This window comes from Polistes fuscatus, unplaced genomic scaffold (assembly GCF_010416935.1).
Source record: "Polistes fuscatus isolate 324 unplaced genomic scaffold, CU_Pfus_HIC Scaffold1, whole genome shotgun sequence".
NCBI lineage: Eukaryota > Metazoa > Arthropoda > Insecta > Hymenoptera > Vespidae > Polistes > Polistes fuscatus.
In genome coordinates, this window is record NW_025112997.1 from 8,836,456 (window position 1) to 8,849,100 (window position 12,645).

Here is a 12,645-nt window from a genome sequence, read left to right on the forward strand (position 1 = left end):
AATGAAAAATGAGAACGACTTGCAAAGGAAAGTCAAAAGGTACGAAAAGTGTGTCTTCCCGTGTTCTTGGCATCCCATCAAAGAATAGCGAAAGCACCGTCCAAGGGATTTGTAAACGTGGTAGGAGGCATACGGAGCAAACCGAGAGTGGGAGAAGGAAAGAAAAGGATTCCGGAGCTTCCCGACACCTTCTCGGTGGACGGAAAGTACTTACGTAGCGACATCCCGCGGGGTAAAACAACGGCAAGAAGAAACAACCGGGTTCCATGGGGGTACCAGAAGCACTTTATGGTCTCGGTGCGCGCGGCATACGTGGGCTCCCGCTGGTCAATGCGAGCTATCTCTGTCTCTCTTTCTCTCTCGACGCCATGTTTGTTTTTCAGTTGTTAAGCGCGCAGCGGGCCGCCAGACAGGTTTAAATCAGCCTCTACCTCTTCTTCCTCTTTCCCCTTCTTTCCTCCCTTCTCTTCTCCCTTCTCTCTTTTTTCTCTCTCTCTCTTCTTTTTCACACTGCTCGCGTATATCTTCCGTCCTTTTCTATCTCGCATCATTCGATTGCTTTTCTCTTTCCATACCGCGCGCACCACCGGCCCAAGAGTCAGTTCGCTGGATAACAAATTGCTTTTTGTTTGAACGGACAAATTAGAGAGACGACCGCCAACGAGAGAGAGAGAGAGAGAGAGAGAGAGAGAGAGAGAGAGAAAGAGAGAGAGAGAAAGGATGCGTTTATTTAAATACCGTGTGACGTACCGCCGTTTTCTCTTTTATAGAGGTAAAGTATATACATAAATACATACATAAGCATTTATACGCGTTTGTTTGTATGCGCGTATTACTTCCACTGAAAAGGTATTTGAAACACCAGGAATTAGTACTCTGAGTTTTAGCGTAGTTCCTCTAAAATATTGCACTAATGTCATAAACGAGATATATCTTAGGTGAGATGTTTTTTATTATTGTTGAAACATAATTAATGATCATCTTTTTTATAAGAAAATATATATGAAAAATAAAACGAAAGGTCTTTCAAGAAATTTTTTTCTTGTCCGGTTTTTCAAGCAAGTGCAACAACATCTCTAAGGAGCGGGTACTTTCGAGAAGAAATAAAAATTGTGAAACAAAGGACAAATATTTCATTTGGTCTCTAGGAACAGCGTCGTCGCGGTCGTGAGTTTACGTGGGTGTCGAACGAATATCTCGATTTCGTTCTTCGAGATCGTAATGATAAACCGTTCCTGGCACGTTTTACAGCTACGTAGAGATCATTAGATTTCCTTAGGAGTGTCGATACACGTTCCGCGACGATATAATTCGATCGGTTGCGACAAGTCGATTTCATCGATCAGACTTCCACGGATACATATATACTTTTCTCATTTTACTATAATTTATTGCTCTTTTTTTTCTTTTATTCACAAAAAAGATAAATCGATTAACGTAATTCCTATTTTCAAAAATTATCTTTAATAGTTGAGATCGTCTTTCCATGATTTTCTTTTCACCTTTGTTTTTAAATAAAAAAAACAATTAATTAATTTGGATCGAAGTACTTACTCAGTTCTTTGCTCTAATTGTAAAATGAAATTTGTCATTTGATGCAGACTAGAAAGCAAGATTTTCATTCTTCACGTTGTAAGCGTGGTATCTGATTTTTCGAAGAAAGTTTCTCTAGCTAGCGATTCTTCTTCTCGCACGGGCGCCACCAAACAAATTTATCTCCATGAATCCATAATTTATGACCGCGTTTTATGTTGTATTTATGCATAGTTATCTTGCCCTCGGTCTCAGTCCGAAAGGAACATTCTCGTAGTACGTACACCTACCTATCAACCTACCTACCTACACCTATCTACCTACCACCTACCTACCTACTAACATAAGGTAAATATTATACATACGAGAGAACGCCGAATACGTTCGTTTATTTATTAATCACTGTCGTTCCGAATCAATGAGCACAAAGAGAACGACCGTCTTCGTTGTTCCTTTGGATTCGATGCGGACGGGTTCATCTCGTAATGTTGTTTTTCTCATCGGAATGGCACAGGTACATAGAATATTTTCTCGCTTCCGATCGTTCCGCTTGATCTTTTGCTTTTCATTTTTTTCTCCTTTTTTAATAAATGATACGACGTTCCTACGACTTTGTTAGTTACTACCTAACGGTCGTTAAATAAATTTTGCTTTTTTAAATGAAACTAAAAAATGGATAAAAGACAGAATTTAGGAGTTTCATTTTAAATTCAAAGAACGCGAGTGTACCTTTCTTCCTTTCTTTCATCCTCATGATGACCTATATTCCGAGGACTACTAATTTGCACCGTGTTACTATACGCGATAAGTGGTAATGAGCAAACTTCTGTCCAAATAGTAATTTTAAAAATCATAGAAGATTTAAATGGTTGTGCTATTGCGAGTGACAAAAATGGAATGAATTAATTAAGTGTCGAGATGGATAGAAAAAGGAGAAGATAGGAGGGAGAGAGAGGGAGAGAGAGAATACAAGAAATCCGTGAAATCGAATTTATGTAGGTTCACGCGTGTGTCCAGCAGCGTCCTCTTTTTTCCAACCTTTTCGAACTTCGATCGTTAGTGCACCAACGCTAATCGAACAGCGTAACGCTCTGTTTGAAAAGGCTCTTTGAGGCTGCTGTTGATTTTCTTGGGTGCTAAACGGTTAGCTCGCCAGCAGCAAACGCCAGCAGCAAACACACCAGCAACAGCTTGCGAAGAGAAACAGCATTGGATCGTTTGCACCATGCCGCTCCGGAAGCTTCTTTTTTTTTTCTTTTTTTCTTTGTTATTCCTATAAACTCATCCATGAAAAGAGAAAAAAGAAGAACTTCTGACGAACGTTCCAGTCACTATCGAAGTGCTACTTTAAGTGGACTATTTTCGTTCGTTAGAGAAATTCCGTTTCAAAAATTCGGACTCTCGTATCCTGTCAATGACCAAAATCATCAAAAAATCCAATTGATTTAGTTTCGAACAATTTTAAGCACTAGAGGCGAACCTCAAGGACTCGTAACCAATTGAAACATGCCAGTGTCAAACTTTGACTATGAACAACCAGTGAACACGTGTCATCACAAACATAGGACAATCTTCGAAAGAATTACGAATTTTTTTTTGCGTCACATCAGTCTTCTGTCACTCGTTCAAGTAAATAAACATTTTTAGATACAATTGGATATGTTGGAATATGTAATTCGTTCGATTCATCAATGTATTGATTATTAGAACGAAAGACAAAGGATTATTCTAAAATCGTCGAGCTAGCTTTTAAAATTCCGTTATATTTAAGTCTGCCTCGTGACAAATATCGATCGAGTAATGTCATCTAATTTCCATATAAAATAAGTTATCTTTTAATGCGGACCGTGATACTTGGTAACTGTTAGGACTAAGAACAATTATAAGATTTTTCATATGTATCTAACGAGAATATATAACAAAAATAACACATATAAAACAGTAGTAGGTACGATAACGTTCCACCAGAATGATTAACTAAAACAAAAAAAGAAGTATAACTTAAAAAATCTAAAAGATTCTTAAATCGCGTATAAATGGCTGGTCACACGAATCGAAGAAAATAATTGTTGGTAAAAAATGAAGGAAATGACGATTAATTGAAGAATACTTAACACAAATCGATATTTGTGTTAATAATCGCGTTGTACGGGAGTTACCGACAATTATAAGATGAATATTGATTTCACACTACTAGCAAATACGTCACATTTCTAATAGTCAAAATCAAATTCCATAGTCTCGAATACGTGATCAGGCTTGAAACCAAGCACGATTTCAACTGGCTTAGGTAACGACATTAAGCTCGCATTCCTATCATCGTTAGATTAGTCCTTATTCAGACCTCTCTTCCCATTCGCTTCTAAGGAACGCAGGCCTTGTGCTGCCACTCGTTGTTCCCTGGAAGTACGATCGTTCTCGATTATCGCGTGCATCCGTCATAGACGTTCCATGAGATTAAATACGTGGAAACGGAACGACTTCGCTACACAAGCAAATTCCATTGCAAATCTTACACTAGTTTCTCGAAATTGATCCAAGTATCGATCTTTCATTCGTGGATCTAAAGTTTAATGAAATTTGTCGACATTGAATCTACTCAAACAACATTTGTAATACTTTACTTTAATCACGTAATAGGTTTTAAATGTTTTATTACGTTTATTCGTTATTATTCTGTAATACATAGGAAAGTATTAATGTAATCATATGTAATTGGAAAATATTCGTTTAAAAAGAAAACTTTTAAATGGTTTTATATACGTAGGGAGACATTTTCATATTTTCAATTTCGCGAGCAATTAATTTCGAAATAATTACAACTGAATAACTTGTTTTTCTCTTTTGACCTTTTTTTTTGATGAATATCTAATTTCATTTTACATTTTAAATGTTTTGGTTTATGAATTAAAAGAGACTCATTAACTTCGAAAAATAAACATCAACAAATTTTAAATGGATATTATTCATTTCGAGAATATTTTCAAAGTAAACAAATTATACGATAAAAATGATTAACTCTCAAAAACTAAAACATAATCGTAAACATTTATATTGCGTGTATTAATTGTTCTAATGTGAATTTCAATTTTAATCCATTTATTTGATGGATGTTCTTGACTAATCGGCAGGGTGAACTGAAAGAAAAATCCAAAAGGAAAAAGTGATGACATGAATCCTCTTAGATGACATCTTACAGTCCTCTTAATCCTCTCTTAAGTGATGCTTTTCCGTCCTAAAACGCACATGGAACACCAAGATAGAAAGAAAAGAGAGTGTCTCGTGTCATCTCTTACTACCCTCTAATCACTTTCTACGAACAGGGATTAGCTCTTTTATAAAAAGACTGACGGATAAGTGTGATCTGTGATAAAATACTGAAATCTATGTTTTTTTCTAATGCTTCCATTTCTTTCGACGTTTCTCAACGTTCAAATAACAGATATACGATTACGAGAAAAGATCAAATAATAGATTCTTGACAATATTCTTTTTGTTTCATCGTTTTGATTCTTACAGTTAAATCAAACTTTTAAATCTCCGATGAATAGAATACAATAAATTTCCATATAAGTTGGTTACGCGTTGAATGAATACGCATCATAGGAAATCTCGTATGAACATTTTTCTTATATAACACGAATTTTTTGTTTTCATTTTTCTCGAGATCATTTACAATTACTTCATGAGAACATGTATTAGATATAAAATATTAAAAAAATTTGTTCCGTCAATTATTCAATAACATAGTGTTCAAAAGCAAAAACAAAAAGAAAAAAAGAAAAGATTATGAAACAGAAGAAATTGATAAAAATGAAGTCAACAATGTACAGCTCGATTAAAACAAATTTAATTTTTAAATTCGTTGTACAAAAACTCGTATTATACGAAAATAGTAGTCTCGATATTTTTGACGTGTCATAAGAATGGGCGCTGTAGGAATTCGCATTATACGCGAATATACTGTATATGAAAGAAACACCTCATATATATAAGTATACATGAAAATGATGATTAATAATAATATAACAAACAATAACAGAATAATAAGAAGCATAGTAATTGATTGTAATTAAATTAACGCTAACAATAAAATTTGAAAGAACGAACGGAGAGTAGATTATGGTTTTAAAAAAGAAAGAGATAACATCACGGTGTTCTTCAATTTTGAGTATTTTAACTTAGCCTCTCTCCAAGGGATGACACTTTTCTCTCGTGTTAATCAATTTTCTAGAGCGTGGATTAGCATTCTAACGCAGTAACTAAGTACTTGGCCCTTAACAATAAGGAGCTTCGGTGTTTCGTATTAATATACCGCGAGCCGTAGGGCAAGGTAGAGCAAGGAGAGGAATGAGTAAGAGAGAAAGGGAGAGAAAGAGAGAGAGAACAAACGGGCCAAACAGAATTAGCTCGGAGTATTTGAAGAAGCCGGGAGAGAGAAAGGGAAAGGACGCGTTAAGCTCGGGGCTGATGATGGTAGGGAATACGAAGTATACAGAGGGATTGCATTCTCCTCCCACTCCTCCCTTCCTCCTCTCGATCGCCAACGACGACTTAAAAAAACGAAGGGGAAGACATCCCGCTGGAATTAATCGAGAACGCACTTTCCGATGTATTTTTAATCGCTTCAACCGCGTCCCTGGGTTTCATGTGAGCTCGCCAAGAGTATCGCGTTTACTCGTCTTAATTACATAAATAATTTTGTCCCTTGTTTCCCGTCGAGATCTTTTCTGCCCGTCTGTTTTCGTTTTTTCCTTTTCTAGGATGCAAAAACAGGTATAATAAATAAATAAGAAAACAAAAATCAACGACATTGAAGTAAATACCATTAATATCCTGTCGTTGACACGTTCTTAACCCTTTTAAACCTTTAACTGGTAATGTATCTAATAAGAGAATAACTGATGATGTCGATTTCCTAGTACCCTGGTAGTATTAAAAAATAGATTTTTTTTTCTTTATTAATCGCGTTTGAAAATAAGGATTAAAGTTAAATATTTTTAGCTCGGGTTCATGTTATCCGACGTCAACAAGTAAAGGTTAATACTATTACTTATCCAACGATAAACGCTTGCTGTGTGCTAACGACACGTAGTATTAATCAATTTTTATTAAGTCTTATTATTATAAAATTTTTTTCATTATAATAACTTTCTTTCGATACTCTATATTATGTGGTAACATTTATGCGCTATATACTCTTTCTCTAGTTAAGTAATATTCGTGTTATAATTATTCAATACAGTGACAACTTATTCGTGATTCGACTGTTCCTACAGTTGAAGCATAATGGCGAATAACAAAACCGTATCTAAAGGATAAAGGTAAAAAAGGCGGTACTTTTGAACTTACTCAACAGCAGTTAAAAAGATTGCTTCCTTCTATAGGGAATAAACTTGTTTAATTAGTTAATCAAGCATCAAACCGGGACAATTTTGGACAAGGCGATTAGACGCGCTCCGGTGAAGGTAAACATTTTTCCCGTAACGATGGAACGAGGTAAATAAAGAGGAAAGGAAGAGAGTCAAAGATAGAGGGGGAGGGAAAGAGAGAGAGAGAGAGAGAGAGAGAGAGAGAGAGAGAGAGAGATGACCCTTCGAATTTAAACGATCGTCGTTTCCATGAGCATCCATCGATAGTTTCTACAGAAAGAAAAAGAGAGACCGTTTTCTTTCAGAGAAAAATTTATCGTTACTCTACCTGTTATTCTCTATTCTTCAAAAACCGCTTTTTTAACGCCAGCGATCATCGGCTATACGCGCGCGCGTGTGTGTGTGTATATGTGTGTATGTATCTGTGTGAAAAAAAGAAAGAAAGAGAGAGAGAAAAAGAGAACGCGATGAGTGTTTAGAAAGTCTAATAAACAATGACAGGACAATTTTAAGAGGGAAGCTCTCGGTTGTACCTTTCTTGTACTTTATGCTGAATGTCTCGTTAAAAGTAAATTATTAAACGTCTATTCGACGTATACGAGTCGAAGGTAGACGAGTATCTTGTAAGATCTCACCGGTAACGTGGACGACGAAAAAGTCGGCGATAATAGACTTAAATAGGTATGGTGAGTAGTTTGTAGATTTCGAAAATCCATGATGAGAACCGAAAATAAAAAGACAGGGAAGAGAGAGAGATAACGCGAAGAAATCGATAAGATCGACCAGTCGTTTCAAAGCGAACGTTAAACGATTCTATACGTTTCGTAATGTCCGCCTTGTCCCCGCTTAGTCTGAAATTTTATTTAGACATTCAATCCCTCGATCGCTCTTTTATTGGACGCGTTCGCCTTTTACGTTTCTTCGAATATTCCTAAAACGTCAACTTTGTTCACGCTTTTTCTCTTTAAACCAGGGATACTCAACCTTTTTCCTTCGCAGGACGTATACGTCCATTTCCTGTATCGAACCAGACGCACATTGGTGCTGATTGAAAAAGAAATCATCAGATTGAAGGACAATAAGGTGTATTATTTAAACATTCATGCGATCTTTGGTTTTTTTAAAAAACAAAATAAGTAAGATCAGAACTGGCGTACCGAACTGCAGGTCGAATATGGCTACTTTAAACTATTTTTACATAAAAAAGAAGAGAAAGAGAAAGCTTACCCCCCCTGTATGTACGAGTAAAGATACCGGTAAGATTCACGTAAAAACTTACTGCTGTGATTGATGTGAGATAAGAAACATTATGAGAAACGATATTTTTCTTTAAGAAATTTAGTGACAGAGAAATAGTCATCATTTTTCCAAATTCTGTAAGATTCTATCGAATTATATTGTTCATACTGCTGGTATTGATTATCTTGTGATCACAAGAATATTCGCATTAAATAAATTTTAAACAATTGATATCTATTTGTAATACAATGTTGTTTAATTCTTATGCAAAGAAACATATTTTAGGATTATTAAACTTGTATATTGAAATTAATTTTATTGCAAAAGAGTATAGAAAAGAAAAAGTGTACATAACTGATAAGAAAGTTGGTCTCACCAAATATGTCTAATCGTCTCAAAAACGTTATAAGATGCAAAAGACGATCACTCAAATACCGATTAGTAACATTGATATCAGTTTGAAAGTTTAATAATCTTAAAGTAGTGTTCTGTGTATAAGAATTTGGAAGCTTTGCATTACGAGCAAGTATCAATTATTTTAAATTTACAGTGGGAGTGGGTACAAATACTCTCGTGACTCACTGTAGATCATATTCGTTATTCTTAATGTGGCTAACTTCTGCATAAATCTACTAATCCTTTAACTAACAAGAAATAAATTAAAAACAATACGGAATCTATCATTTGTTGATCTTTATTCTCCACAAAATTATTAACTAATAGAATGATTCTTACATTATATTGTATTATACAAATATTAAAACTGCCTAAACATAATTTATTTTTAAGTTTATAAACTAAATAATTAATAAACATTATTAAGCAATAACAGAAAAATAAAATATAACCAAATACCATATGGTAGACTTCTGCATAACTTGGCCCGATTATTCTTTGATCAAATTCATGTTCTTAATTACTTTCAAACATATCGTTGATCCTTCCAAATCTCTCTCTCTCTCTCTCTCTCTCTTTATTTATATCTCACCCTGATATTCCTTTAAAAAAGATCTACCCTGTCGAGCATGGAACACGATCCACGAACGGCAAGGAACGTATACGGTATCTTTTTCGCGGAAAGTTAGGGAAGGATTCAAAAGGGACTCGTTATCTCCACAAGTTGGTTCTCCACGTGGATACAATTAACGGCATCCTCGCGCGCGAACGGGGGATCCGGTTAAGAGAAATCTGGCTTCCGAAAAAGTGTTGCCCTCCTCTGGTCCCGTTCTCTCTTCTTCTTCTTCTTCTTCTTTCTCTTTCTTTCTTTCTTTTATAAGGACGCACACAAAATCGCGCATCTCTTCGGTGGCGAAAAGAAGACTCAGATATTCGTTCGCAAGCTTGATGAAACGTAGCGATCGCGTCTGAAGTTCCGGCGAAAAGGTCTCTCTCGCACGTGGCACTCGTCCTATCTGATCGTTTCATCTTCCGTTCTCTTCGTCTCTTCATCCTTGACTACATATCTTTCTCTCTCTTACAAGTGCACACATATATATGTAATACATATACATATATTTATATACGTATTTTTCCTTTTTCTTTTATACATACACACATATCTTTATTTCCCTCTCTCTCTCTCTCTTTTTTTCTCTCTCTGATTTTGATACATAAACATCTCTTTCTCATATATAACATGGTGGCACGTCTTTTTAAACGTTCTCGTCCACGGGCGTATCTGCATCTAAATGCGCTTCTTGGATGCAAAATTCTGAGGACGTCACGCGGTGATATGTGACTCGGGTAACCGCGTCTTCAGGGACTCTAGCTCGTCAAGAATCGCCTTCCCGGAATGCGAGACCCTGTACAAGAAAATGTTCCTATCTCTCTTTCTCTTTCTCTCTCTTTCTCTCTCTTTCTTTCCTATTCACTCTCGCACGTAACGCATCGATGCATACGACTAGCCGTCTACCGACACATCTCACTAAGCTATCCAATATCTCTCTTCCTTCTTTCTTCATCCTTCTCATCCTTTAAATAGACTCGCATAACGCTAAAGTTATAATTAAGCCGACAGAAAAAGAGAGAGAGAAAGAGAGAAAGAGAACATTTGGGATGGAAGGGGTTGGCGAGCAATTTACAAGGATTGCGATTTCTTGAAAGTTCATATTACATTTCTATCGGTAGAGATAAATATTGAAAAGCATCGGTTTTTGAACTTATCAAACTATCGAATGCCTTTAGGATCCATCGGCTTATCGGTCGAATAGCGAGTCGATTAATCCGTCTTGCAAGCGAACAGGATGCAAGCACGCGAGTGAGATCCGTTACTTCGTCCACGCTCCTCTCTCCAGCAATCGTAACCTTTCGGTCGAAGGATGCATTCACGCATGCGTTACGCTCTCGCCTACGTTCTTCTTCTTCTTCTTCTTTTGCTTCTTCCTTTTCGTTTCTTCGTTTCTTCGTTTCTTCGTTTCTTCGTAAATCGAACGAGCCAAAGATCGAGCCGACGATTTACCGTATTGCAAGGAGAAAAAAAATCTACGTGCAATCTTTCCGCGTACAACGAAGGAACGGCATTTACGTTTATCGAAGTCGTTAGTTGATACTTTCCCTCCTCCTGCCCCCTTACTGTTTTCTCCTTCTTTATGCAGAGTGGTAAAAAAAAGAATCCAATATTTATCATAAGGAGTGAAAAATATCTAATTAACATGGGTTCTTAAATTAACCCTTTTCGATGTAGCTGTAGTTATTAATTTGGTGGTTTTTTATAATGACATTTAGTATTTATTTATTAAAGTAATCATGCATCTGCTATTCTTCGAAATAATCTCTATTATTTTTTATGACTTTGATCCATCTTTCAGGCAACTGCCGAATTCCTTTTGGCGGATAAAAATACCAATTTTGATGCAATCAATTTAATATCAAAACATCGAATTAATTATTACACCTAAATTAAGTTTTATTATTTATGAGCGTCTAGTATTGTATGGGAATCTTTTGGTAACATATTTAATGTACACAAAGGAATCTGATTAGAAATACACTAGTTTAAAAATCATTTGAAAATTTACGTAAATCTATGATCCTTATATTAAATTTGTTATTAAATTCCTTTGTTTAGATTCAATATGTTGCCAAATGACTCGCTTACGGTATCGAACGCTCATCAATAATAAAAGTTTATTTACATAGAAAGAGTTAATTCTAGAACCCATGTTAATTGTGAACATTTTTTACTCCTCTTAAAAAGTACTATAATCCCTTAAAATATTGGACACCTTTTTTTTAAGTACACCATGTATGTAAAATATATCGTAATGGAGACAAGAAAATTATTTTCAATGTATTCGTTTAAAGTCGATGCTGGAAACCGTTCTTGCTCGTATGATTCATAAAAAGATGACGTATTTCACTTATCTTTGAGAGAGACAGAGGAACTCGTGGACGATGTTTCGAGAGTGCTTACAAGGAAATAATCGCTTTAAGGTATTGTAAAAGCCGCAGAGAAATGAAGCTCCTTCTGTAGTCACATTGTACTTACGTATGACGTTGTATGTACACACGCAACCGAAAGAGTGAAAGAGAGAGGATGATAAAGAGACCCTAGCAATTTGTTGGGACACGTTTCATTGTCAGTCACAATAGTACATTATATACTGTCACTCACGCGCGAGATTGGATTTCGCGTAGATACGTTACCGTTCTGTTGGTAGCGATCATAGTCTCTACATTTCTAACATTTTATTCTTTCCAGTTTATCTTGTACAGTCCTCCATTTATGAATTTGAATCATCATACGGAATTATTATACGTATCTACCTCCTCATAGCTTCATCATCTTCATTTGAAACTTCATCACGAGAATAATTGAAATTTAGTTTTTTCGAATAACTAAATATAAAATCGAATTTCTTTTTCCTATTAACAAAATTCTATCTCTAAACATTGAAATCATTATATTAATTGATTCATTTCGTAAAATATCTCGACACATAAACATAAAGACGTCGATAACGGTACAGTGGAGTCATTTTAAAACAAGGAAAAGAATGACCTCCACAAATATAGGAAAGAAAAAAAAAGATAGGAAAAACGATGGGGTATCGTAACTTAGAAAAAAATCATTAAATCACTGACATTTATGTTCTCTCACTCCGGTTGAAAAACCACAGGAGTGATCGTAATAGGAAATTCTTTTTTTTTTATATACTATACAAAATACGCAGAAAGGCACGCATTCATATGTGTATTCATATATATGTATTACTGACTTATACATTTATACACATACAACGTTATATACACTCGTTCGCGTGAAAAATGGTGCGGACGAATAAAATATAGGAGGGAGGAAAGACACGTGGCGTGCGTATCTCTCTCACGAATGAGACTCGACGAACGTAGCGTAATAATCGTACAGCTGTGAAAAGTTTTCCCGGGGATCCCTTTTTGAAGCAGGGAATAATAAATATCGAACTGCTTTAGAGGGTGTGTCTAGGATAACTAACCGACTATTAACTAAATATTTATTAGTCAGATAAGTGTTTGATTTATG

General features: G+C 35.6%; 1 protein-coding gene across 12 annotated transcripts in view; it reads left to right on the forward strand.

Annotated features, from left to right (window-relative positions):
• LOC122518405 (ephrin type-B receptor 1) overlaps nucleotides 1-12,645 on the forward strand; it is a 159,761-nt gene that overhangs the window by 100,413 nt on the left and 46,703 nt on the right. The window lies entirely within an intron of this gene.